Source organism: Bufo bufo, chromosome 4 (assembly GCF_905171765.1).
Source record: "Bufo bufo chromosome 4, aBufBuf1.1, whole genome shotgun sequence".
NCBI lineage: Eukaryota > Metazoa > Chordata > Amphibia > Anura > Bufonidae > Bufo > Bufo bufo.
In genome coordinates, this window is record NC_053392.1 from 447,960,966 (window position 1) to 447,987,224 (window position 26,259).

Below are 26,259 nucleotides of genomic sequence, written 5' to 3' on the forward strand. Positions count from 1 at the left end.
CCTCGTCGCTCTCTGCGACTCCCCCCTCATTACTCTTTAAAGGGCCGACACCTTCAGATTTATACTTTTTAACATTTATATAATTGAAGAACATTTTAGGGTTAGTTTTACTCTGTTTGGCAATTAATCTCTCGGTCTCTAGTTTGGCCGCTTTTATTTGTTTTTTACATGTTCTGTTTTTTTCCTTATAGTTTTTCAGTGCTTCCGTGCTACCCTCCTGTTTTAGGGTTTTATATGCTTTCTTTTTGTCATTTATTGCTTTCTTTACAGTTCTGTTTATCCACATTGGTTTCTTTTTGTTCCTTAACCTTTTATTCCCATACGGTATGTACCTCTCACAATGAGATTTTAGGATGTTTTTAAAGATATCCCATTTTTTGGCTGTATTTTTATTTTTGAGGACTTTGTCCCAGTTAGTTAGGCCTATGGCCTCTCTTAGTTGGCTAAATTTAGCTTTTTTGAAGTTTGGTATTTTTGTTTCTCCCTGTAGAAACGCTCTTTTGAATGATAATTGGAAGGTTATTACTTTATGGTCACTATTTCCCAGGTGTCCCCCAACCTGCACGTCTGTTGTTCTGTCAGGTCTATTGGTTAATATTAAGTCCAGTATGGCCGTCCCTCTAGTCGGGTCCTGAACCAGTTGGGAGAGATAATGGTCTTTGGTTATTGCCAAGAATCTGTTTCCTTTATGAGATATACAAGTTTCAGTTTCCCAGTCTATATCTGGGTAGTTGAAGTCCCCCATAATAACCACCTCATTATGATTTGCCGCCTTGTCTATCTCGTTTAGTAGTAGATTTTCTGTGGACTCTGGTATATTAGGTGGTTTATAGTAGACTCCTATTAGTAATTTATTGTTGTTTTTAGCTCCATGTATCTCTACCCACAGTGACTCCACATGTTCATGTCCCTCACTTATATCTTCACGGAGTGTGGGCTTTAGACAAGATTTTACATAAAGGCAGACCCCTCCACCTCTCCGGTTTTGACGATCCTTTCTGAACAGACTGTAACCTTGTACATTAACTGCCCAGTCATAGCTATCATCCAGCCATGTCTCAGTTATTCCCACTATGTCATAGTCCTCCTCACACATCACTAATTCCAGTTCACCAGTTTTATTAGTCAGACTTCTGGCATTAGTATACATACATATGAGAGGTTTATGTATATTTTTTACCCTACACCTTTCCTTCTGAACTGTTCTTGTCCCTCCTTCCATTTCTCCCCCAGTCCCACTACCTTGCCCCCGGTCTCTATCTGCACTATCTTCCCCTTCTATAGTGTAATTACCCTATGTCACTTTTTTTTTTTCACTAGTATTGGCTGTTAGGTTTTAGGGATAGTTTAGGCCCCTTGGTTAGGTAGTTAGCGTCAGTTAGCGCCCAGCCCACCGCACCGCAGTCACTTTTAGTCGCTGATTAGCGTATCGCTAATCAGCATTTGTACTTTTATAGTATCTGTAAGTGATCAAAACTGATCACGGTCAGATCTATAATTGTATTAGTGTCACCTTAGCTCGCCCTCCACCCAAAACGCAGTGTTTGCCCGATCAGGCCTGATCGGTCGCCCCCACACGTGCGTTCACCCCCGCCCGCCCCACCGCAGTGACAAAAATTATTTTTTTTTTGATCACTGCACATTCACTTTACACGCACTGCGGCGATAAAAAAAAAATCAGTTTTGATATTTTTTATCAACCGCAGCGGCCTCCGGTACTTCGCTAGCCTCCCCTTTGTAAGACAGGTTTGCTTTTTTTCTTGGGTAGTCTCAGGGAATACCCCTAAATTTAGTAGTCCAAAATGTCAAACAGGGGGTATTCTTCTGAAGAGGCCTACAGGATTCTGACCCAGTCGGATGAGGAATGGGAACCCTCATCTGACGAATCTAGCGGGTCTGAATATGAACCTGTGGAAAGCAGTGGCTCTCTGACCCAAAGTTCGGACGAGGAGGTGGAGGTCCCTGATAGAACCAGGCGTACCCGGCCCGGTGTCGCTAGACCACAGGTTACGCAGGATCAGCTTCAAGAGCAGCAGAGTGGGGCTGTCGCTGCCGGATCACGTGGTGAGGCATACACCAGCAGCGCAGCCCTTCCTGGACCTAGTACCAGCACTGCCGTACAACCTGGTGAAGTAGCGAGCACCAGAAGGGCAGTTGAAGCTGGTACGGTGGCACGTGCAGTAGTTACCCCGTCGCAGCCACCGCACAGACAGGCCCGTAGAGCCCCTAGAATCCCTGAGGTGCTGGCAAACCCTGATTGGCAGTCACCAACTTCAGCCGCACCATTAGTTCCCCCTTTCACCGCCCAGTCTGGAGTTCGGGTTGAGAGGGTTCAAATCGGTTCGGCCCTGGGATTTTTTGAGCTGTTCTTGACTGCGGAGCTCTTGGACTTAGTCGTGGCAGAGACAAACCGGTATGCCACACAATTTATAACCGCAAACCCAGGAAGCTATTATGCCCAGCCTTTCCGGTGGAAACCAGTCCAAGTTTCCGAACTTAAAATTTTTCTGGGCCTTCTCCTCAACATGGGTCTAACTAAAAAGCATGAATTGCGGTCATATTGGTCCACGAACCCAATTCATCACATGCCCATGTTCTCTGCTGCTATGTCCAGGACACGATTTGAGACCATCCTGCGTTTTCTGCATTTTAGCGACAACACCACCTCCCGTCCCAGAGGCCACCCAGCTTTTGACCGGCTCCACAAAATTCGGCCCCTTATAGACCATTTCAACCAGAAATTTGCAGATTTGTATACCCCTGAGCAAAACATCTGCGTAGACGAGTCCCTAATACATTTTACCGGGCGCCTTGGCTTCAAACAATACATCCCAAGCAAGCGTGCCCGGTATGGGGTCAAATTGTATAAGCTCTGTGAAAGGACCACAGGCTATACCCACAAATTCCGGATCTATGAGGGAAAAGATCAGACCCTGGAGCCGGTCGGTTGCCCTGACTACCTGGGGAGCAGTGGGAAGACAGTCTGGGACTTGGTGTCACCCTTATTCGGCAAGGGGTACCATCTTTATGTGGACAATTTTTACACAAGTGTGGCCCTCTTTAGGCATTTGTTTCTAGAACGGATTTGCGCCTGTGGCACCGCGCGAACTAGTCGCGTGGGCTTCCCCCAACGGCTCGTTACCACCCGTCTTGCAAGGGGGGAGAGGGCTGCCTTGTGTAATGAAGAACTGCTCACTGTGAAATGGAGAAACAAGCGTGACGTTTACATGCTCTCCTCCATTCACACAGACACGACAATCTAAATTGAAAGGGCAACCCGTGTCATTGAAAAGCCCCTCTCAGTCCACGACTATAATGCGCTCATGGGAGGGGTGGACTTCAATGACCAGATGTTGGCTCCCTATTTAGTTTCCCGCAGAACCAGACGCTGGTATAAGAAGGTGTCTGTATATTTAATTCAATTGGCTCTATATAATAGTTTTGTTCTCTACAGTAAGGCTGGGAGAACACGATCCTTCCTTAAATTCCAGGAAGAGATCATCGAGAACCTCCTATATCCAGAAGGTTCCGTGGCCCCATCCACCAGTGTAGTTAGCCGTCTACACGAGCGACATTTCCCCAGTGTCGTTGCTCTTACCTCAACCCAACCGCCACCCCGAAAAAAATGTCGTGTCTGTAGCAGGAGTGGAATAAGGCGTGACACCCGCTATTTCTGTCCTGACTGTCCTGACCACCCTGCCCTATGCTTAGGAGAGTGTTTCCGGAAGTACCACACACAGGTACACCTAGCATAGGGATTGCATCTCACAGGACAGGCACACAGGGCTATTAGGACCCTTTTACTCACAGCTGCTGCAAACCTCTCCTTTCACCTGGGATAAAGTGCATAACGTACTTCGCCACATCTTTGGGCGATTTGCGCTTTGCACATTGTCCCATGGGGAAGGAGAGGTTTGTTCTGTAAAGGTAAAAAAAACTAAACAAAAAAAAAATTACCGGTAAGTAAAAAAGTAAAAAAAGTTAAAAAAAGTTAATATGTTCTGTTCTGAAGTTAATAAATTTATTGCGTTGCGGCCTGGTTTTTTCTTTTTTGTTTTGTTTTTTTTACCTTCCAGGTGGACCAACCGATCGACTAGCTGCAGCACTGATGTGCATTCTGACAGAAGCATTGCGCTGCTGTCAGATTACACGCAAGTCGGTGTATGCGGCGCTGCAAGACGAGATTTCTCCTCTGCAGTAAAAGTTACGTTTGCCGAGGCATATGAGCTGAGGAGGTGGCGGTGTTCATATACTTTGGCAAACACTTTATATATATATATAAAAAAAAAAAATCCCGGCAAGGATTTATTCATCCACATCGATTGATGTGAATGGAGAAATCTGGTTTGCCAGGGCATACGAGCTAAGTGGGTATGGATGTTGGGCGGAGCTCCTATGTCCTGGCAGACACCTTTCCCCTCCTTTTTCTTTTTTTGGCAGAGATTTTTTCATCCACATTGATCGATGCGAATGAAGAAATCTGTGGCGTTCATTTTTTTCTTTCAGCCCAGAGGCTGAACGGAAAAAAAAATCTCATTACCCGTATGCTCAATATAAGGAGAATAGCAGAAACTCCTAATGCTGGGCATACATGTAATGATTGCGGAGACCCTCAAATGCCAGGGCAGTACAACCACCCCACAAATGACCCCAATTTGGAAAGAAGACACCCCAAGGTATTTGCTGAGGGGCTTATTGAGTCCATGAAAGATTGAAATTTTTGTCCAAAGTTTGCGGAAAGGGAGACTTTGTGAGAAAAAAAATCAATTTCCGCTAACTTGTGCCAAAAAATTTTTTTTTTCTATGAAAGTCGCCATGCTCCTCATTGAATACCTTGGGGTGTCTTCTTTCCAAAATGGGGTCACTTGTGGGGTATTTATACTGCCCTGGCATTTTAGGGGCCCCAAAGAGTGAGAAGAAGTCTGGTATCCAAATGTCTAAAAATGCCCTCCTAAAAGGAATTTGGGCCCCTTTGCCCACCTAGGCTGCAAAAAAGTGTCACACATGTGGTATCTCCGTATTCAGGAGAAGTTGGGGAATGTGTTTTGGGGTGTCATTTTACATATACCCATGCTGGGTGAGATAAATATCTTGGTCAAATGCCAACTTTGTTTAAAAAAATTGGAAAAGTTGTCTTTTGCCAAGATATTTCTCTCACCCAGCATGGGTATATGTAAAATGACACCCCAAAACACATTCCCCAACTTCTCCTGAATATGGAGATACCAGATGTATGACACTTTTTTGCAGCCTAGGTGGGCAAAGGGGCCCATATTCCAAAGAGCACCTTTCGGATTTCACTGGTCATTTTTTACAGAATTTGATTTCAAACTCCTTACCACACATTTGGGCCCCTAAATTGCCAGGGCAGTATAACTACCCCACAAGTGACCCCATTTTGGAAAGAAGACACCCCAAGGTATTCGCTGATGGGCATAGTGAGTTCATGGAAGTTTTTATTTTTTGTCACAAGTTAGTGGAATATGAGACTTTGTAAGAAAAAAATAAATTAAAAAAAAATCATCATTTTCCGCTAATTTGTGACAAAAAATAAAAAGTTCTATGAACTCACTATGCCCATCAGCGAATACCTTAGGTTGTCTACTTTCCGAAATGGGGTCATTTGTGGGGTGTTTGTACTGTCTGGGCATTGTAGAACCTCAGGAAACATGACAGGTGCTCAGAAAGTCAGAGCTGCTTCAAAAAGCGGAAATTCACATTTTTGTACCATAGTTTGTAAACGCTATAACTTTTACCCAAACCATTTTTTTTTTACCCAAACATTTTTTTTTATCAAAGACATGTAGAATAATAAATTTAGAGCAAAATTTATATATGGATCTCGTTTTTCTTGCAAAATTTTACAACTGAAAGTGAAAAATGTCATTTTTTTGCAAAAAAATCGTTAAATTTCGATTAATAACAAAAAAAGTAAAAATGTCAGCAGCAATGAAATACCACCAAATGAAAGCTCTATTAGTGAGAAGAAAAGGAGGTAAAATTCATTTGGGTGGTAAGTTGCATTACCGAGCAATAAACGGTGAAAGTAGTGTAGGTCAGAAGTGTAAAAAGTGGCCTGGTCTTTCAGGGTGTTTAAGCCATAGGGGCTGAGGTGGTTAATAGCAGAATAGAACCACAGCATGTAAAAGGTTAAAAATTATTGAAGTTTTTAAAACTTGTTTTTAACAATCACAGATGCAGCAAGGGCTGCAATATTAAGTATTTTGCAAAAAATTTTTTTTTTTACTAACAGAATATGAAAGCTGTATATAACGCTTAAATTTAACACGTACTGATGCAGCAAGGGCTGTAAAATTGTGTATTTTGCCCAAAAAGGGTGTTTTATTAATAGCAGAATAGAACCACAGTATCTAAAGTGTGTATCTCACACGTACAGATGGAAACTAGGCCTCAATTAAAGATTTTTGGCCAAAATGGGTGTTTTATTAATAGCAGAATAGAAGGCTGCAAAATTAAGTTTTTTTGTCCAAAAGGGGTGTTTTTTTAAATAACAGAATATAAAAGCTGTATATAACGCTCAAATTTCACAGATGCAGATGCAGCAAGGGCTGTCAAATTGTGTACTTTGCCAAAAAAGGGTGTTTTTAAAAACCCAGAAAATTATAGCTGTATTTCTAGCTTAAATTGCACACTGACTAATCTTGCAAAGGCACCAGATGTTGTATATTGCCAAAAAAGGGTGTTTTAAAAAAAAAAGATTATTATTGCAGTATTTCAAGCTTGGATTTGAATGTCACAAAAGCACAGATGCAGTGCTGGTGCATTGAGCTTGCATAAAATGGCCGCCGCCGCCCACCTAACTAACAGACGATAAAAGTTATTTTTCTCTGTCACTGGGCTCAGGGTAGGGTAAAAAAAGTGTTGTAACGACAGGGTACCAGATAAACAGAAAATAAACAAACAAATGTCTAGGCGAGAAGCTGGGGATCAAGGTCACCTCCTGACAAATCCCTACCAGCTCTCCCTATACTTCTGTGCCCACGTTCAGACCCTGAAGGAGGGAATAACGTGTCATCGTGCCTGGGCTAAAAATTCCCTAAAATCCCTAAGATGGTGAAAGGGGGATAGAGGCAGCCTGCTCCCTCAGAACCTGAAGGGGGCAGGCATCTCTCTAACAGCCTAGACAGCCAACCACAAGAAAACAAAAACCAACTTATCTTTTCTGAGCAGGAACAGCAAATCCTTCATTCCTTCCTTTCACAGAGCCAGACAGAAGCTATAACCCACACAGGACGTGGGTGTAATTTAAACTCAAACCAACGACCCCACCCAGTGCACCTGAAGGGAGGCGGATATAGCTCAACTCCAAAACAAAACAAAAGGCTACACACGTGCTGCTAATCTGGCAGACCTCCGCACATAGCCTGAGCAGGGCATGACAGTACCCCCCCTTCTACGGGTGACCTCCGGACACCCCGGCCCAACCTTATCCAGGTGGGATCTGTGAAAAGCCCTCACCAGTCGGCTGGCACTAACATCCAGAGCCGGAACCCACATCCTTTCCTCAGGGCCGTATCCCCTCCAGTGTACCAGTTACTGAAGGGAACCCCAAAGAACTCTTGAGTCGAGAACCCTGGAGATCTCGAACTCTAAATTTCCATCAACCAGAACAGGGGGAGGAGGCAATGGCGATGGTTCCACCGGTTTCACATATTTCTTCAGTAAAGACTTGTGGAACACATCATGGATCCTCCAAGTCTGCGGAAGATCCAGACGAAACGCTACTGGATTGACCACCGCAGATATTTTGTAAGGTCCAATAAATCTTGGACCCAGTTTCCAAGATGGTACTCTCAGTTTAATATTTTTAGTAGATAACCACACCAGATCACCCACACACAGGTCCGGACCAGTCATACGTCTCTTGTCAGCCATTCGCTTATACCTCTCACCCATCTTCTCCAAATTCACTTGGATCCCCCTCCAAATAGAATACAAGGCAGAAGAAAATCTCTCCTCCTCTGGCATCCCAGAGGAACTAGTCCCAGAAAAGGTACCAAACTGAGGATGAAAACCGTATGCGCCAAAAAATGGTGACTTACCCGTGGACTCCTGCCTACGGTTATTCAAAGCAAACTCTGCTAGGGACAAGAATGAGGACCAGTCATCCTGATTCTCAGCCACAAAGCACCTCAAGTAGGTCTCCAGGTTTTGATTAGTACGCCCTGTCTGCCCATTTGACTGTGGATGAAAAGTCGAAGAGAACGAAAGTTGAATGCCAAGCCGAGAGCTGAACGCCCTCCAAAACCTGGAGACAAACTGCGTGCTCCTATCAGAAACCACATCCGAAGGAATGCCATGCAATTTCACAATATTATCAACAAAAATCTGAGCAAGAGTCTTGGCATTGGGCAGACTGGCTAATGATACAAAGTGAGCCATTTTACTACAACGGTCAACAACCACCAAAATTACTGTTTTCCCGGAGGAACTCGGCAGATCCGTAATAAAGTCCATAGACAAGTGCGTCCAAGGACGAGACGGAATAGACAAAGGAAGAAGTGAACCAGCAGGTCAAGTATGAGCAACCTTTGACCGTGCACAGGTTTCACAAGCTGCTACGTAATCCTCAACACTCTTACGTAACCCGGGCCACCAGAACCTCCGGGACACAAGATCAAAGGTGGACTTACCACCAGGATGTCCAGCAAGGACAGTATCGTGATGTTTCTTGAATACTTTGCATCGCAGTCCATCAGGAACAAACAACCTCCCTGGGGGACAAGAACCAGGAGCCCCCTCGTGGTCTCCCAACACCTCCATCTCTAATTTGGGGTACAGAGCGGAGACCACCACCCCACCAGCCAAATTCGGAGCAGGATCCTCTGAATCACATCCCCCAGGAAAACTGCGAGACAACGCATCTGCCTTGACCTTTTTAACCCCTGGGCGAAAAGTAACCACAAAATTGAACCTGGTACAGAACAGTGACCATCTGGCCTGTCTAGGATTCAGACGCCTGGCAGATTGCAGGTAAGCCAAATTCTTATGATCCGTATATACTGTAACGGGGTGAGATGCCCCCTCCAACCAGTGACGCCATTCCTCAAAGGCCAATAGTGACGCCATTCCTCAAAGGCCAATTTGATGGCCAGCAATTCCATATCTCCCACATCATAATTCCTCTCGGTGACCGAGAGCTTCTTGTAAAAAAAAAAAGAACACGGAACCCATTTGCCAGGAGATGAACCCTGCGACAGCACTGCTCCAACCCTCACTTCTGATGCATCTACCTCCGCCACGAATGGCTGAGACACATCGGGCTGCACCAGAATGGGAGCAGACGCAAAACATTCCTTAATAGCCGAAAAGGCCTGCAATGCCTCATCCGACCAGACAGAGACGTCGGCGCCCTTCTTAGTCATATCGGTCAGAGGTTTTACAATGGTAGAATAGTTCAAGATACATTTTCTATAATAATTAGTAAACCCCAAAAACCGCATCAAAGCTTTCTGATTCTCCGGTCAGTCCCATTCCAGAACCGCCCGGACCTTTTCGGGGTACATACGAAAACCAGAGTCAGAAAGCAGATATCCCAGAAACGGAAGCTCCTGCACAGAAAACACACATTTCTCCAATTTGGCATATAATTTATTCTCCCGAAGCATCGTTAAAACCTGCCTCACGTGATCCTGATGGGTCTTCAGATCAGGAGAGTAAATTAAAATGTCATCCAAGTAAACTACCACGAACCTCCCCACAAAATGATGGAAAATGTCATTGACGAATCGCTGAAATACCACTGCCGTGTTAGTTAACCCAAAAGGCATAACCAGATTCTCGAAATGACCCTCGTGCATGTTGAAGGCCGTTTTCCACTCATCCCCTTCCTTGATTCTGATCAGATTGTAGGCCCCTCTTAAATACAACTTGGAGAACACCTTGGCTCCAACCATCTGATCAAAAAGATTTGAGATCAAAGGAAGGGGATACGGATCACGGACCGTAATACGGTTCAATTCCCGGAAATACAAACAAGGTCTCAGCGATCCATCCTTTTTCTTTACAAAGAATAAACCCACTGCCACCGGAGACTTAGATGGCCTAATATGACCTTTTGCCAAACTCTCGGCAATATACTTCCGCATGACCTCTCTTTCAGGTTGAGAAAGATTGTAAAGCTGAGACTTTGGCAATTTAGCCCCTGGGATGAGATTAACTGGACAATCATAGTCACGATGAGGGGGCAATTCCTGAGCTCCACCCTCCGAAAAGACATCCGCAAAATCTGAGAGATACTGAGGTAGAGCCGTAGTAGACACACCAGAGATAGATGTGCCAAGACAATTATCCGAACAAAATTCACTCCAACCAATGATCTGTCTTGCTTGCCAATCTATAATTGGGTTATGTTTTGTCAACCACAGTAACCCTAAGACTATAGGAGCGGGCAAGTCCTTCATGACAAAATAAGACATAATCTCAACATGTGAATCACCCACCCTTAACAGAATACCATGAGCAATATGAGTGAGACTCCTTTGAGAAAGAGGGGAAGAATCAATTGCGAAAACCGGAATCTCTCTTTCTAAAGTGCAAGTACTTAGACCCAGATTTTGAAGAAAAATGTTTACCTCAGCACCACAGTCAATGAATACTTCAACAAAAAAAAATTATGAGTCTAGCGCCACCATATCTGGAAGGAGAAAATGAGTATTACAGGGAGCTTGCATACCTGCTTGCTCCACCACTCTATTCACACTACCAAGAGTCAGGGATGTTTTTTTTTTTTCTTTAAGTAAACCTCTTAGTGATTCTTTCTCATCAACATGCGGTTTAACAAAAGGACAAGCAAAAATAAAATGACCACTTTTTCCACAGTAATAACATAGTTTATGCACCCTCCCAAAGTTCCTACTACCAGAACGGAAAGATACCTGACCCAGCTGCATGGGTTCCTCCCCTACCCCAGAGTTACATGTCATATCACCCTGGGGAGCAGGTGAGACGAAACCACTCACCGAAGGGATCCCTTGCGTGGAGGGAACCTTACACCTCTCTCTAATACGTCTATCTAACCGTACTGCCAAAGACATAGCATTCTCCAATGAATCCGGGTACTCATGAAAAGCGAGGGCATCTTTCAATCTGTCAGATAACCCCTGACAAAACTGACTACGGAACGCGGGGTCATTCCACTCTGACTCGGTAGCCCATCTCCTAAACTCAACGCAGTAAGCCTCTGCAGTATGTTCACCTTGTAATAAATTACGCAATTTAGGCCATCGAGATCCGATCTGGTTCATCATAAATTAATCCCAAGGCTTTAAAAAATTCTTCCACCGACCCGAGGGCCAGAGAACCGGATGGCAGAGAAAAGGCCCAGGATTGTGCGTCCCCTTTAAGCAGAGAAATGATTATCCCTACCCTCTGACTCTCATCACCAGACGAAGATGGACGCAGCTGAGAATACAACTTGCATGACTCTTTAAAGCGGATAAAGTCATTTTAAAATTTGACTTCCTCCTATTGCACCTGATGCCAGAGCATTCTGACACCGTGTGACCGAATTACGCAGATCCGCAACCTCTAGGGATAATCCCTGCATGCGATCAACTAGCGCATCAATTGACTCCATCTTAAAACCACTGAGCAATGGCAGTCAAAGTATTGGCGGGTTATAATGTCACGGCGGATAGGATACCAGATAAACTGAAAATAAACAAACAAATGTCTAGGCGAGAAGCTGGGGATCAAGGTCACCTCCTGACAAATCCCTACCAGCTCTCCCTATACTTCTGTGCCCACGTTCAGACCCTGAAGGAGGGAATAACGTGTCATCGTGCCTGGGCTGAAAATTCCCTAAAATCCCTAAGATGGTGAAAGGGGGATAGAGGCAGCCTGCTCCCTCAGAACCTGAAGGGGGCAGGCGTCTCTCTAACAGCCTAGACAGCCAACTACAAGAAAACAAAAACCAACTTATCTTTTCTGAGCAAGAACAGCAAATCCTTCCTTCCTTCCTTTCACAGAGCCAGACAGAAGCTATAACCCGGACAGGACACTGGGAGTGGGTGTAATTTAAACTCAAACCAACGACCCCACCCAGTGCACCTGAAGGGAGGCGGATATATCTCAACTCCAAAACAAAACAAAAGGCTACGCACGTGCTGCTAATCTGGCAGACCTCCGCACATAGCCTGAGCAGGGCATGACAAGTGTGCACTGCACCCACACAACTAAATCTATATAGATCGCTGAGTTCAATTGGAGTTCTGATAACAGATTCTGTCCTATTCTCTCCCTCACAGCAGCATTCTCTCCCTCACAGCAGCATCCTCTTCCTACACTAAGCACAGCAGAGTGAGGTGCAGTGCTACGTGACTCCAGCTTATATAGAGGCTGGGTCACATGCTGCACTGGCCAATCACAGCCATGCCATTAGTAGGCATGGCTGTGATGGTTTCGGGTTCGGGTCCGGGGTCCAAAAATCCTAAAGTTCGGCACGAACTCGAACTTTACAGTTTGGGTTTGCTCAATCCTAATAATAAGGCCTTTCTATATTGAGAATATATATATATTTTTTTTTTGTTTTGTTTACTAAGACTTATTATTGTTTTATTCATAAACACTATATATTTATAAAGAAACCAGCAATATTTATTAGCTTTCTAAAAAACATTATTCTCAATATGACAAGGACATAGAATTTTCTTATGGGATAAGTGTGGAAGAAAAAAAGTCTATTTTGAGATTGAAACCTAGGATCTCTAAATGTAAAACCAATAGCTTAACCTCTAAACAATAGCATAGCCACACCACATAGTAATATATTTATTTTCTATTTTGATAAGCTAACACAGTGGTGGTGTCTATAATCATATATTGTGCCTGTGAATAAAGCCGTAATATATAGATTATCTTTCTGAACAGATCTCAATGTGGTGAAGCTATAGTACAGTGTGTATAAAACACATACATACAGTAGAGATGTATAAGCCAGGACACAGCTCTGCCCTCAGCCTGATGTCTAGTCCTATCAATCAATGGGAGGGGAAAGTGTGTAGAGTACAGGGGGTGTTACAGAGCAGTGCTCAGAATATTAAACCCCACCTCCTAGTGCTCCAATTGCTCATTTGCATATGAATAAAAATGCAGTATGCTGTTTATTATACAGACAAAAAGGCATAGTTTTAACCAGCATTATGAGACCTAACAGCCAGTATGTCCAGTTTAATAGGGTTGATCCTGGCGAAAGAGCCTCTTCAAAGGGGTTGTCCCATTTCACTAAGTTGCTTATTATTATTATTATTATTATTATTATTATTATTATTATTATTATTATCAATAATTATGTATTATTTATTATAATATATCCTATTAACCACTTAAGGACCACAGGTTTATACCCCCCTAGTGACCAGGCCCTTTTTTACAAATCGGCACTTCACAAATTTAACGGTTTATTGCTCGGTCATGCAACTTGGCACCCAAATGAATTTTACCTCCTTTTCTTCTCACAAATACAGCTTTCTTTTGGTGGTATTTGATTGCTGCTGACATTTTCAGTTTTTCTGATATTAATCAAAATAGACCGCAATTTTCTCAAAAAAAGTGTATTTTTAACTTTTTCTGGTAAAATTGTTCAAATACAATTACATTTCTATACAAGTTTGTGTCAGAATTTATTGTGCTACATGTCTTTGATAAAAAAAAATCCAATAAGTGTATATTTATTGGTTTGCGCCAAAGTTATAGCGTTTACAAACTATGGTACAAAAATTTGAATTTCCGCATTTTGAAGCAGCTCTGACTTTCTGAGCACCTGTCATGTTTCTTGAGGTGCTAGAATGCCAGGATAGTATAAATACCCCCAAATGACCCCATTTTATAAAGAAGACACCCCAAAGTATTCGCGGAGGGGCATGGTGAGTTCATGTATGATTTAATTTTTTTTTTCACAAGTTAGCGGAAAATGACACTTTCTGAGGAAAAAAAAATATAATAAAGTTTCCATTTCTGCTAACTTCTGGCAAAAAAAATTTAAAAAAAAATCTCCCACGGACTCACTATGCCCCTCAGTGAATACCTTGGGGTGTCTACTTTCCGAAATGGGGTCATTTGTGGGGTGTGTTTACTGTTCTGGCATTTTGGGCGGGGCTAAATTATGAGCAACCCTGTAAAGCCTAAAGGAACTCGTTGGACTTTTGGCCCCTTTCACGCACCTAGGCTGCAAAAAAGTGTCACACATGTGGTATCACTGTACTCAGAAGAAGTGTTTTGGGGTGTATTTTTACATATACCCATGCTGGGTGAGAGAAATATCTCTGTAAATTGACAACTTTGTATAAAAAAAATTTAATAAGTTGTCATTTACAGAGATATTTCTCACACACAGTATGGGTATATGTAAAAATACACCCCAAAACACTTCTTCTGAGTACAGTGATACCACATGTGTGACACTTTTTTGCAGCCTAGGTGCATAAAGGGGCCCAAATTCCAATGAGTACCTTTAGGATTTCACAGGACATTTTTACGCATTTGGATTCCAAACTACTTCTCACGCTTTAGGGCCCCTAAAATGCCAGGGCAGCATAAATACCCTACAAGTGACCCTACCACATAGAGAAACCTGGTTTCTTCATGCTTATAAGCCATTGTGACGCTGACACTGACCAGTGAAGAAAGTCAGATATCACATCACTTGAATTTGTCTCTTATCTAGGGCTTAATAAAATGCTATTTTTTTTAAAGGGGTTTTTAACCCTGGAACACCACATATGAGGCAACTGCCTTACCACTGAGCTATAGGCTCGCCTAATGTTAGTTTGGGATTTTCTTCATCTATGTGATTTAGCATACAAAAATATAGTAATCCTAAAATTCATTGTGACGCTGACTAATCAGGAAAGTAAGACATCAGGGTCACACATCACTTGAATTTGTCTCTTATCTAATGTTTAAAAACAATTACTTGTTGTTTTAAGGTTGCTAATGGGTTTTGAAGCCAAAAACTCCAATGTACAAACCAGTAACCTAACCACTGAGCTATGCACCCATATAACACTATAACATGTTAGCTTACAGCATTTCAGACACGTAGCCAGAAGCTCAGCTATAGACTTTCTTTCTTTGGGTGATTTAGCATACAAATACACAGTACATCTTTAACTCATTCTAACTTTGACCCTGACCTATGAAGAGCATAAGTCAAACTCAGATATCAGATATCAAATATTAAAGTCAGAGTCAGGTTTCAGGGTCAGGAGTCAAGGTCAGGTGTCACTGTCAGGGTCAGGTGTCAGGGTGAGTATTTTGCCTCACACTGACATTTTTCTGATATGTGACTATGATAACTGACCATGTCCTAATGAACACTGTACTGTTGAGATAATTTAATCCCACTGATCAAGAGAAAAAGCCTCAGTACATCATCTACCCTCCTAAAATTGTAGCTGTGGTTCCTGGAAACACATATGTACCCAAGTCTAAAAGTCTGATTTTGTTAATGCAGTTTCCTTCTCCACTGTATTGGAGAGAGATATAGCTATATGGTTTTATACATTTATAAGCAAGGACAAATAAATAAGACATGTCTGAACCACTTCATGGGATTCACTGTCAGATCATTATGGGAATGAAGAGAGCAAGAGATCTATTGGTCATATAGTGTATGTCCACCATTGAAAGCACGAGAATGAGGACCAGAAATTTGACCACAAAAGAAAGGGATCACTACTAGAGAGAAGAATTGAAAATACATTAAAAAACTTTACACATATAAGCAATAAAGCTGAGAAATAGGGATCATTCTAAATTAAAGTGGTATTATACCTACTATAAATGGAAAAATGGAAACTCTTAGCGCACATTTTTGATCAAACGTGTGTCGGGCCCATCTACCAGGCGTCAAGGTGGCTTCCGCAGACGGGTACCTAACACTAATATACCGCCTCTCTTGGACTTACCTAAGCCTACATTTTCAGGGCAGTGTAGAAACCAGCTACATTTGTACGCTGCTCAGAAGCCCCAGGCAGATGGGCATTGCTCAGTCTAAAAAAGGTGCTACTCTCAATATATACAAGAAAATTTTGACTAGTATACATAGTCACAGGTGCATATCCATTAAGCAAACATGGTTGATAAAAAAAAAGGCTGCACAACTTTACACATACAAACAATAGAGCTGAGAAATGGGGATCATTCTAAATTAAAGTGGTATTATACCTACTATAAATAGAAAAATGGAAACTCTTAGCACACATTTTATTGTGTGTAATATTTCATTTGAAATACCCTATTCATTGCATAGTAACACTTTTCCTTTGATAAGAACCCCTTTAAAAAAAAAAATCCACACATGTATCTGCTGCAGTGCCCATCCCAGGTTTTTGACAGGAGTATTTCTCAAAGTAAATCTTGGAACTATGCATTTAACAGATGTGTTTGAGTGGTATCAATCATGGTGTCCATGTGAAAAACAGATACTGCACTATATATATATATATATATATATATATATTTTTTATATATATATATATATATATATATATATATACAGTCCTGATCAAAAGTTTAAGACCACTTGAAAAATGGCAAAAAATCATATTTAGCATGGCTGGATCTTAACAAGGTTCCAAGTAGAGCTTCAACATGCAACAAGAAGAAATGGGAGTGAGACAAAACATTTTTTGAGCATTCAATTTAATAAAAACAACGAATAAACTGAAACAGGCTGTTTTTCAGCTGATCGAACGTTTAGGACCACATGCCTTTAAAAGGCCAAATCTGTAAAAAGATGCGAATTCATTGTCATTTTCTTTCAGGTAGTCACACGTCGTGATGGCAAAGGCAAAAAAACTCTCCCTTTTTGAACGTGGTCGGGTTGTTGAACTGCATAAGCAGGGTCTCTCACTGCGCGCCATCGCTGCTGAGGTGGGACGCAGTAAGACAATCATTTGGAATTTCTTAAATTCTTAAATGATCCTGAGGGTTATGGAACAAAAAAGTCAAGTGGAAGACCCCAAAAAATTTCATCAGCACTGAGCCGGAGGATCCAATTGGCTGTCCGTCAAGACACTGGACGATCCTCGACCCAAATTAAGGGCCTTACTAGTGCTGACTGCAGCCCCATAACCATCAGACAGCATCTGAGACTAAAGGGCTTCAAAAACAAAAAACGTCTTCAAAGACCTCGTCTCCTTGAACGCCACAGAACTGCTCGTTTGGACTTTGCAAGAGAGCACTAAACATGGGACATTCAAAGGTGGAAGAAAGTTTTATTCTCTGATGAGAAAAAATGTAACCTTGATGGTCCTGATGGTTTCCAACGTTACTGGCATGACAAGCAGATCCCACCTGAGATGTTTTCTACGTGCCACAGTGGAGGGGGCGCCATAATGGTCTGGGGTGCTTTTTCCTTCAGTGGATCAATGGAGCTTCAGGAAGTGCAGGGGCGTCAAACGGCCGCTGGCTATGTCCAGATGTTGCAGAGAGCATTTCTCATGACTGAGGGCCTTCGTCTGTGTGGTAACGACTGGGTTTTTCAACAGGACAACGCTACAGTACACAATGCCCGCAGGACAAGGGACTTCTTCCAGGAGAATAACGTCACTCTTTTGGCCCATCCTGCGTGTTCCCCTGATCTAAATCCAATTGAGAACCTTTGGGGATGGATGGCAAGGGAAGTTTACAAAAATGGACAACAGTTCCAGACAGTAGATGGCCTTCGTGCGGCCGTCTTCACCACTTGGAGAAATGTTCCCACTCATCTCATGGAAACGCTTGCATAAAGCAGGCCAAAACAAATTTTTGAAGTGATAAACAATAATGGCGGAGCTACTCATTACTGAGTTCATGTTTGGAAGTTGGATTTATGTTTTGGGGGGGGGGGGGTTAGTTTTTTTTGGAGGTGTGGTCCTAAACTTTTGATCAGCTGAAAAACATCCTGTTTCAGTTTATTCATTGTTTTCATTAAATTGAATGCTCACAAAATGTTTTGTCTCACTCCCATTTCTTCTTGTTGCATGTTGAAGCTCTACTTGGAACCTTGTTAAGATCCAGCCATGCTAAATATGATTTTTTGCCATTTTTCAAGTGGTCTTAATCTTTTGATCAGGACTGTATATATACAGGTCCTTCTCAAAAAATTTGCATATTGTGATAAAGTTCATTATTTTCTGTAATGTACTGATAAACATTAGACTTTCATATATTTTAGATTCATTACACACAACTGAAGTAGTTCAAGTAGTTTTCTTGTTTTAATATTGATGATTTTGGCATACAGCTCATGAAAACCCAAAATTCCTATCTAAAAAAATTGGCATATCATGAAAAGGTTCTCTAAACGAGCTATTAACCTAATCATCTGAATCAACTAATTAACTCTAAACACCTGCAAAAGATTCCTGGGGCTTTTAAAAATTCCCAGCCTGGTTCATTACTCAAAACCACAATCATGGGTAAGACTGCCGACCTGACTGCTGTCCAGAAGGCCATCATTGACACCCTCAAGCAAGAGGGTAAGACACAGAAAGAAATTTCTGAACGAATAGGCTGTTCCCAGAGTGCTGTATCAAGGCACCTCAGTGGGAAGTCTGTGGGAAGGAAAAAGTGTGGCAGAAAACGCTGCACAACGAGAAGAGGAGACCGGACCCTGAGGAAGATTGTGGAGAAGGACCGATTCCAGACCTTGGGGGACCTGCGGAAGCAGTGGACTGAGTCTGGAGTAGAAACATCCAGAGCCACCGTGTACAGGCGTGTGCAGGAAATGGGCTACAGGTGCCGCATTCCCCAGGTCAAGCCACTTTTGAACCAGAAACAGCGGCAGAAGCGTCTGACCTGGGCTATAGAGAAGCTTTTTTCGGATGAAAGCAAATTTTGCATGTCATTCGGAAATCAAGGTGCCAGAGTCTGGAGGAAGACTGTGGAGAGGGAAATGCCAAAATGACTGAAGTCCAGTGTCAAGTACCCACAGTCAGTGATGGTCTGGGGTGCCATGTCAGCTGCTGGTGTTGGTCCACTGTGTTTTATCAAGGGCAGGGTCAATGCATCTAGCTATCAGGAGATTTTGGAGCACTTCATGCTTCCATCTGCTGAAAAGCTTTATGGAGATGAAGATTTAATTTTTCAGCACGACCTGGCACCAGCTCACAGTGCCAAAACCACTGGTAAATGGTTTACTGACCATGGTATTACTGTGCTCAATTGGCCTGCCAACTCTCCTGACCTGAACCCCATAGAGAATCTGTGGGATATTGGGAAGAGAAAGTTGAGAGACGCAAGACCCAACACTCTGGATGAGCTTAAGACCGCTATCGAAGCATCCTGGGCCTCCATAACACCTCAGCAGTGCCACAGGCTGATTGCCTCCATGCCACGCCGCATTGAAGCAGTCATTTCTGCAAAAGGATTCCCGACCAAGTATTGAGTGCATAACTGAACTTAATTATTTGAAGGTTGACTTTTTTTGTATTAAAAACACTTTTCTTTTATTGGTCGGATGAAATATGCTAATTTTTTGAGATAGAAATTTTGGGTTTTCATGAGCTGTATGCCAAAATCATCAAAATTAAAACAAGAAAAGGCTTGCACTACTTCAGTTGTGTGTAATGAATCTAAAATATATGAAAGTCTAATGATTATATATGAAAGTCTAATGTTTATCAGTACATTACAGAAAATACTGAACTTTATCACAATATGCTAATTTTTTGAGAAGGACCTGTATATATATATATACACTCACCTAAAGAATTATTAGGAACACCTGTTCTATTTCTCATTAATGCAATTATCTAGTCAACCAATCACATGGCAGTTGCTTCAATGCATTTAGGGGTGTGGTCCTGGTCAAGACAATCTCCTGAACTCCAAACTGAATGTCAGAATGGGAAAGAAAGGTGATTTAAGCAATTTTGAGCGTGGCATGGTTGTTGGTGCCAGACGGGCTGGCCTGACTATTTCACAATCTGCTCAGTTACTGGGATTTTCACGCTCAACCATTTCTAGGGTTTACAAAGAATGGTGTGAAAAGGGAAAAACATCCAGTCCTGTGGGCAAAAATGCCTTGTGGATGCTAGAGGTCAGAGGAGAATGGGCCGACTGATTCAACCTGATTGAAGAGCAACGTTGACTGAAATAACCACTCGTTACAACCGAGATATGCAGCAAAGCATTTGTGAAGCCACAACACGCACAACCTTGAGGCGGATGGGCTACAACAGCAGAAGACCCCACCGGGTACCACTCATCTCCACTACAAATAGGAAAAAGAGGCTACAATTTGCACGAGCTCACCAAAATTGGACTGTTGAAGACTGGAAAAATGTTGCCTGGTCTGATGAGTCTCGATTTCTGTTGAGACATTCAAATGGTAGAGTCCGAATTTGGCGTAAACAGAATGACAACATGTATCCATCCTCTGATGGCTACTTCCAGCAGGATAATGCACCATGTCACAAAGCTCAAATCATTTCAAATTGGTTTCTTGAACATGACAATGAGTTCACTGTACTAAAATGGCCCCCACAGTCACCAGATCTCAACCCAATAGAGCATCTTTGGGATGTGGTGGAATGGGAGCTTCGTGCCCTGGATGTGCATCCCTCAAATCTCCATCAACTGCAAGATGCTATCCTATCAATATGGGCCAACATTTCTAAAGAATGCTATCAGCACCTTGTTGAATCAATGCCATGTAGAATTAAGGTAGTTCTGAAGGCAAAAGGGTGTCCAACACCGTATTAGTATGGTGTTCCTAATAATTCTTTAGGTGAGTATATATATATATATATATATATATATAGTGTACAGTTGTGCTCAAAATAATAGCAGTCAGACATCACTAACCTGATCAGTCACTGTTTTTGGTAGTAATGATATTTCTACATGGCAAATAATTTACTTGCAGTTGTAGTAGTGTAATAGAAATCCAACAGACCCAACAGTCATAACATGCATGGTGCCGATTCTGTGTAATTGAATCATTAATTGAAAGGAGCATGTTCAAAATAATAGCATTGTGGAGTTCAAAGAGTGAGGTCATTCATTCTTTGAAAAGCAGGTGGCAATTATTGCCCTTATTTAAGGAAGGAAGGCAGCAAGGCATGCTGGTTACAGTGCATTTCTCTCTGAAATTCTGAGGAAAATGGGTCGTTCCAGACATTGTTCAGAAGAACAGCATACCTGTTGATTGGAGAGGGAAAAACATAAAGAAGAGCAGAAAATGATAGGCTTCTCAGCTAAAATGATCGCAAATGCTTTAAAATGGCAATCAAAACCTGAAAGACGAGGAAGAAAACGAAAAACTACCATTCAAATGGATAGAAGAATAGGTAAAATGGCAAGGACTCAGCCAACAATCAGCTCCAGGAAGATCAAAGAAGGTCTGAAGTTACCTGTGAGTACTGTTACAATTAGAAGACGCCAAGCTAATTGCAAGAAGCCCCCGCAAAGTCCCACTGTTGAAAAAAGACATGTGCTGAAGAGGTTACAATTTGCCAAAGAGCACATTTAATGGCCTAAAGAGACATTTTGTGGACTGATAAAAGAAAGATTGTTCTTTTTGGGTCTAGTGGCCAGAGACAGTTTGTCAGACGACCCCCAAACACTGAATTCAAGCCACAGTACACTGTGAAGACAGTGAAGCATGGTGGCGCAAGCATCACGATATGGCGATGTTTCTAATACTACGGTGTTGGGCATATTTATTGCATACCAGGGATCATGGATCAAAATACATCAGAATACTTGAAGAGGTCATGCTGCCTTATGCTGGAGGAAATGCCCTTGAAATGGGAGTTCCAACAAGACAACGACCCCAAACACACCAGTAAACATGCAAAATCTTGGTTCCAGCCCAACAAGAATTACGTTATGGAGTGGTCAGCCCAATCCCCGAATCCTAATACAATAGAAAACTTGTGGGGTGACATCAAAAATGCAGTTTCTGAGGCAAAACCAAGAAATAGAGAATAACTGTGGAATGTAGCCCAATCATCCTGGGCTGGAATACCTGTTCACAGGTGCCAAAAGTTGGTTGACTCCATGCAACACAGATGTACAGCAGTTCTCAGAAACAGTGGTTATACAACTTGTGTTGAGCACGAATATTCAAAAAGCAAATTTTTATCTCCAATTCGTGAATATTTAGAATATAGTGTTATATATTCGTTTTTCGAATATTCGTCATTTTTTCCATCTGAACACATGATTCCTCCCTGCTTCTTGCTTATGGGCCAATGAGTCAAGCAACTTAAGCAAGGAGGAATAATGTGTTCAGATGGAAAAAATGACAAATATTTGAAAAACAAATTTATAGCACTATATTCTATAGTGCTATAGATTTGTTTTTGACCCACGCCTGTATTGATTGCATAATATTAGCATATTACGCGATCATTACCTTGCCGATTTTCGAAAAAAAAAAAAAGAATGTACAGGGTGGGCCATTTATATGGATACACCTTAATAAAATGGGAATGGTTGGTGATATTAACTTCCTGTTTGTGGCACATTAGTATATGTGAGGGGGGAAACTTTTCAAGATAGGTGGTGACCATGGTGGCCATTTTGAAGGCGGCCATTTTGAATCCAACTTTTGTTTTTTCAATAGGAAGAGGGTCATGTGACACATCAAACTTATTGGGAATTTCACACGAAAAACAATGGTGTGCTTGCTTTTAACGTAACTTTATACTTTCATGAGTTATTTACAAGTTTCTCTTTGTTTACAGCCATTGACATGTCGCCGAGGTTAACACGTGAGGAGCAGATAGAAATTGTGTTGATGTCTGGTGAACGCAGTAACAAGGTCATTGCAGCAGATTTCAATGCAAGACACCCTACGAGACCACCCATCTCCCATGCTACAGTTAGCAAACTGCTTGCTAAGTTTCGTGAAACTGGTTCAGTGTTGGATTTGCCAAAATGTGGACGCATGAAATCTGTCTCTAATGAAGAAACATCAGTGGCTGTCCTAGCTTCTTTCAGCAAGAGCCCACAGCGTAGCACTCGCCGCATGTCACTGGAGAGTGGCATTAGTCGAACATCCCTTCGGCGGATATTAGCTACTCACAAATGGCACCCTTACAAACTCCAGCTACTGCAGCATCTCAACGAGGATGACCCAGATCGGCGCACTGAATTTGCAGAATGGGCAAAACAAAAATTGGAACAGGACCCTCAGTTTACGCAGAAGATTTTGTTCAGTGATGAGGCAAACTTTTATGTGAATGATGAAGTTAACAAACAAAACCACCGCTATTTTCTGACACTAACCCACATTGGATAGATCCCTCCAAGACTGTTGGAAAAAAAAATTGATGGTATGGTGTGGTATATGGGGTACAAAGATAATGGGGCCATTCTTCATCAATAGAAACCTCAAGGCCACTGGATATGCGAAATTGCTACATGATGATGTGTTTCCCTCTTTATGCACTGAAGCTGGCACGTTCCCTGAGTTTTTCCAGCAAGATGGTGCACCACCACATTATGGGTGTCAGGTCAGAGCAGATCGGCGCACTGAATTTGCAGAATGGGCAAAACAAAAATTGGAACAGGACCCTCAGTTTACGCAGAAGATTTTGTTCAGTGATGAGGCAAACATTTATGTGAATGGTGAAGTTAACAAACAAAACCACCGCTATTGGTCTGACACTAACCCACATTGGATAGATCCCTCCAAGACTGTTGGAACAAAAAAATTGATGGTATGGTGTGGTATATGGGGTACAAAGATAGTGGGGCCATTCTTCATCAATAGAAACCTCAAGGCCACTGGATATGCAAAATTGCTACATGATGATGTGTTTCCCTCTTTATGCACTGAAGCTGGCACGTTCCCTGAGTTTTTACAGCAAGATGGTGCACCACCACATTATGGGTGTCAGGTCAGAGCATTCCTAGACGAACAGTTTCCTGGAAAGTGGATTGGTCGTCGTGGGCCAGTTGAATGGCCCCCAAGGTCTCCCGATCTGACCCCCTTAGACTTTTATCTTTGGGGTCATCTGAAGGCAATTGTCTATGCTGTGAAGATACGAGATGTGCAGCACCTAAAACTATGGATACTGGAAGCCTGTGCTAGCATTTCTCCTGCAGTGTTGCTATCAGTGTGTGAAGAGTGGGAGAAGAGGGTTGCATTGACAATCCAACACAATGGGCAGCACATTGAACACATTTTATAAGTGGTCAGAAACTTGTAAATAACTCATGAAAGAATAAAGTTATGTTAAAACCAAGCACACCATTGTTTTTCTTGTGAAATTCCCAATAAGTTTGATGTGTCACATGACCCTCTTCCTATTGAAAAAACAAAAGTTGGATTCAAAATGGCCGACTTCAAAATGGCCACCATGGTCACCACCCATCTTGAAAAGTTTCCCCCCTCACATATACTAATGTGCCACAAACAGGAAGTTAATATCACCAACCATTCCCATTTTATTAAGGTGTATCCATATAAATGGCCCACCCTGTAGAATATAACGAATTTTTCGAATCCACGAATATTCGACGAATATTCTACAAAATATTCTCGAAATATCACAAATTCAAATATGACCCCTGACGCTCATTAACACATATACAACTAAATATTAGTTAAGTGATTCACAGGAAAGCAAAATCTTCAAACATTTTTTTTTTTCAGTTTATATAGTGAATGTTTGAGTTTGTAAAGAAGGATACAATCACTATTTTTTTCATCAGTCTAATATTCACTTTTCTTAATTTTTTTTAGAGAAACAACCCAAATTTATAAATTTTTCTTCATGTTTTGATTTGGAATAGAGTGTTTAGTGTTCACAATTAGAGTTGAGCGAACACCTGGATGTTCGGGTTCGAGAAGTTCGGCCGAACTTCCCGTAAATGTTCGGGTTCGGGATCCGAACCCGAACCGAACTTCGTCCAGAACCCGAACCCCATTGAAGTCAATGGGGACCCGAACTTTTGGGCACTAAAAAGGCTGTAAAACAGCCCAGGAAAGAGCTAGAGGGCTGCAAAAGGCAGCAACATGTAGGTAAATCCCCTGCAAACAAATGTGGATAGGGAAATGAATTAAAATTAAAATTAAAAAAATAAAAATGAACCAGTATCAATTGGACAGAGGTCCCATAGCAGAGAATCTGGCTTCAAGTCAGCAGAGAATCAGTCTCTTCATGCCATAGCAAAGAATCTGGCTTCATGTCAGCAGAGAATCAGTCTCTTCATGCCATAGCAGAGAATCTGGCTTCATGTCAGCGCAGAATCAGTCTTCATGTCATAGCAGAGAATCAGGCTTCACGTCACCCACCACTGGAACAGGCCACTGTCACACATTTAGGCCCCGGCACCCAGACAGAGGAGAGCGGTCCCGTAACAGAGAATCTGGCCTTATGTCAGCGCAGAATCTGTCTTCATGTCATGGCAGAGAATCAGGCTTCACGTCACCCACCACTGGAACAGGCCACTGTCACACATTTAGGCCCAGGCACCCAGGCAGAGGAGAGAGGTCCCGTAACAGAGAATCTGGCCTTATGTCAGCGCAGAATCTGTCTTCATGTCATAGCAGAGAATCAGGCTTCACGTCACCCACCACTGGAACAGGCCACTGTCACACATTTAGGCCCCGGCACCCAGGCAGAGGAGAGAGGTCCCGTAACAGAGAATCTGGCCTTATGTCAGCGCAGAATCTGTCTTCATGTCATAGCAGAGAATCAGGCTTCACGTCACCCACCACTGGAACAGGCCACTGTCACACATTTAGGCCCCGGCACCCAGACAGAGGAGAGCGGTCCCGTAACAGAGAATCTGGCCTTATGTCAGCGCAGAATCTGTATTCATGTCATAGCAGAGAATCAGGCTTCACGTCACCCACCACTGGAACAGGCCACTGTCACACATTTAGGCCCAGGCACCCAGGCAGAGGAGAGAGGTCCCGTAACAGAGAATCTGGCCTTATGTCAGCGCAGAATCTGTATTCATGTCATAGCAGAGAATCAGGCTTCACGTCACCCACCACTGGAACAGGCCACTGTCACACATTTAGGCCCCGACACCCAGACAGAGGAGAGCGGTCCCGTAACAGAGAATCTGGCCTTATGTTAGCGCAGAATCTGTCTTCATGTCATAGCAGAGAATCAGGCTTCACGTCAGCCACCACTGGAACAGGCCACTGTCACACATTTAGGCCCAGGCACCCAGGCAGAGGAGAGCGGTCCCGTAACAGAGAATCTGGCCTTATGTCAGCGCAGAATCTGTATTCATGTCATAGCAGAGAATTAGGCTTCACGTCACCCACCACTGGAACAGGCC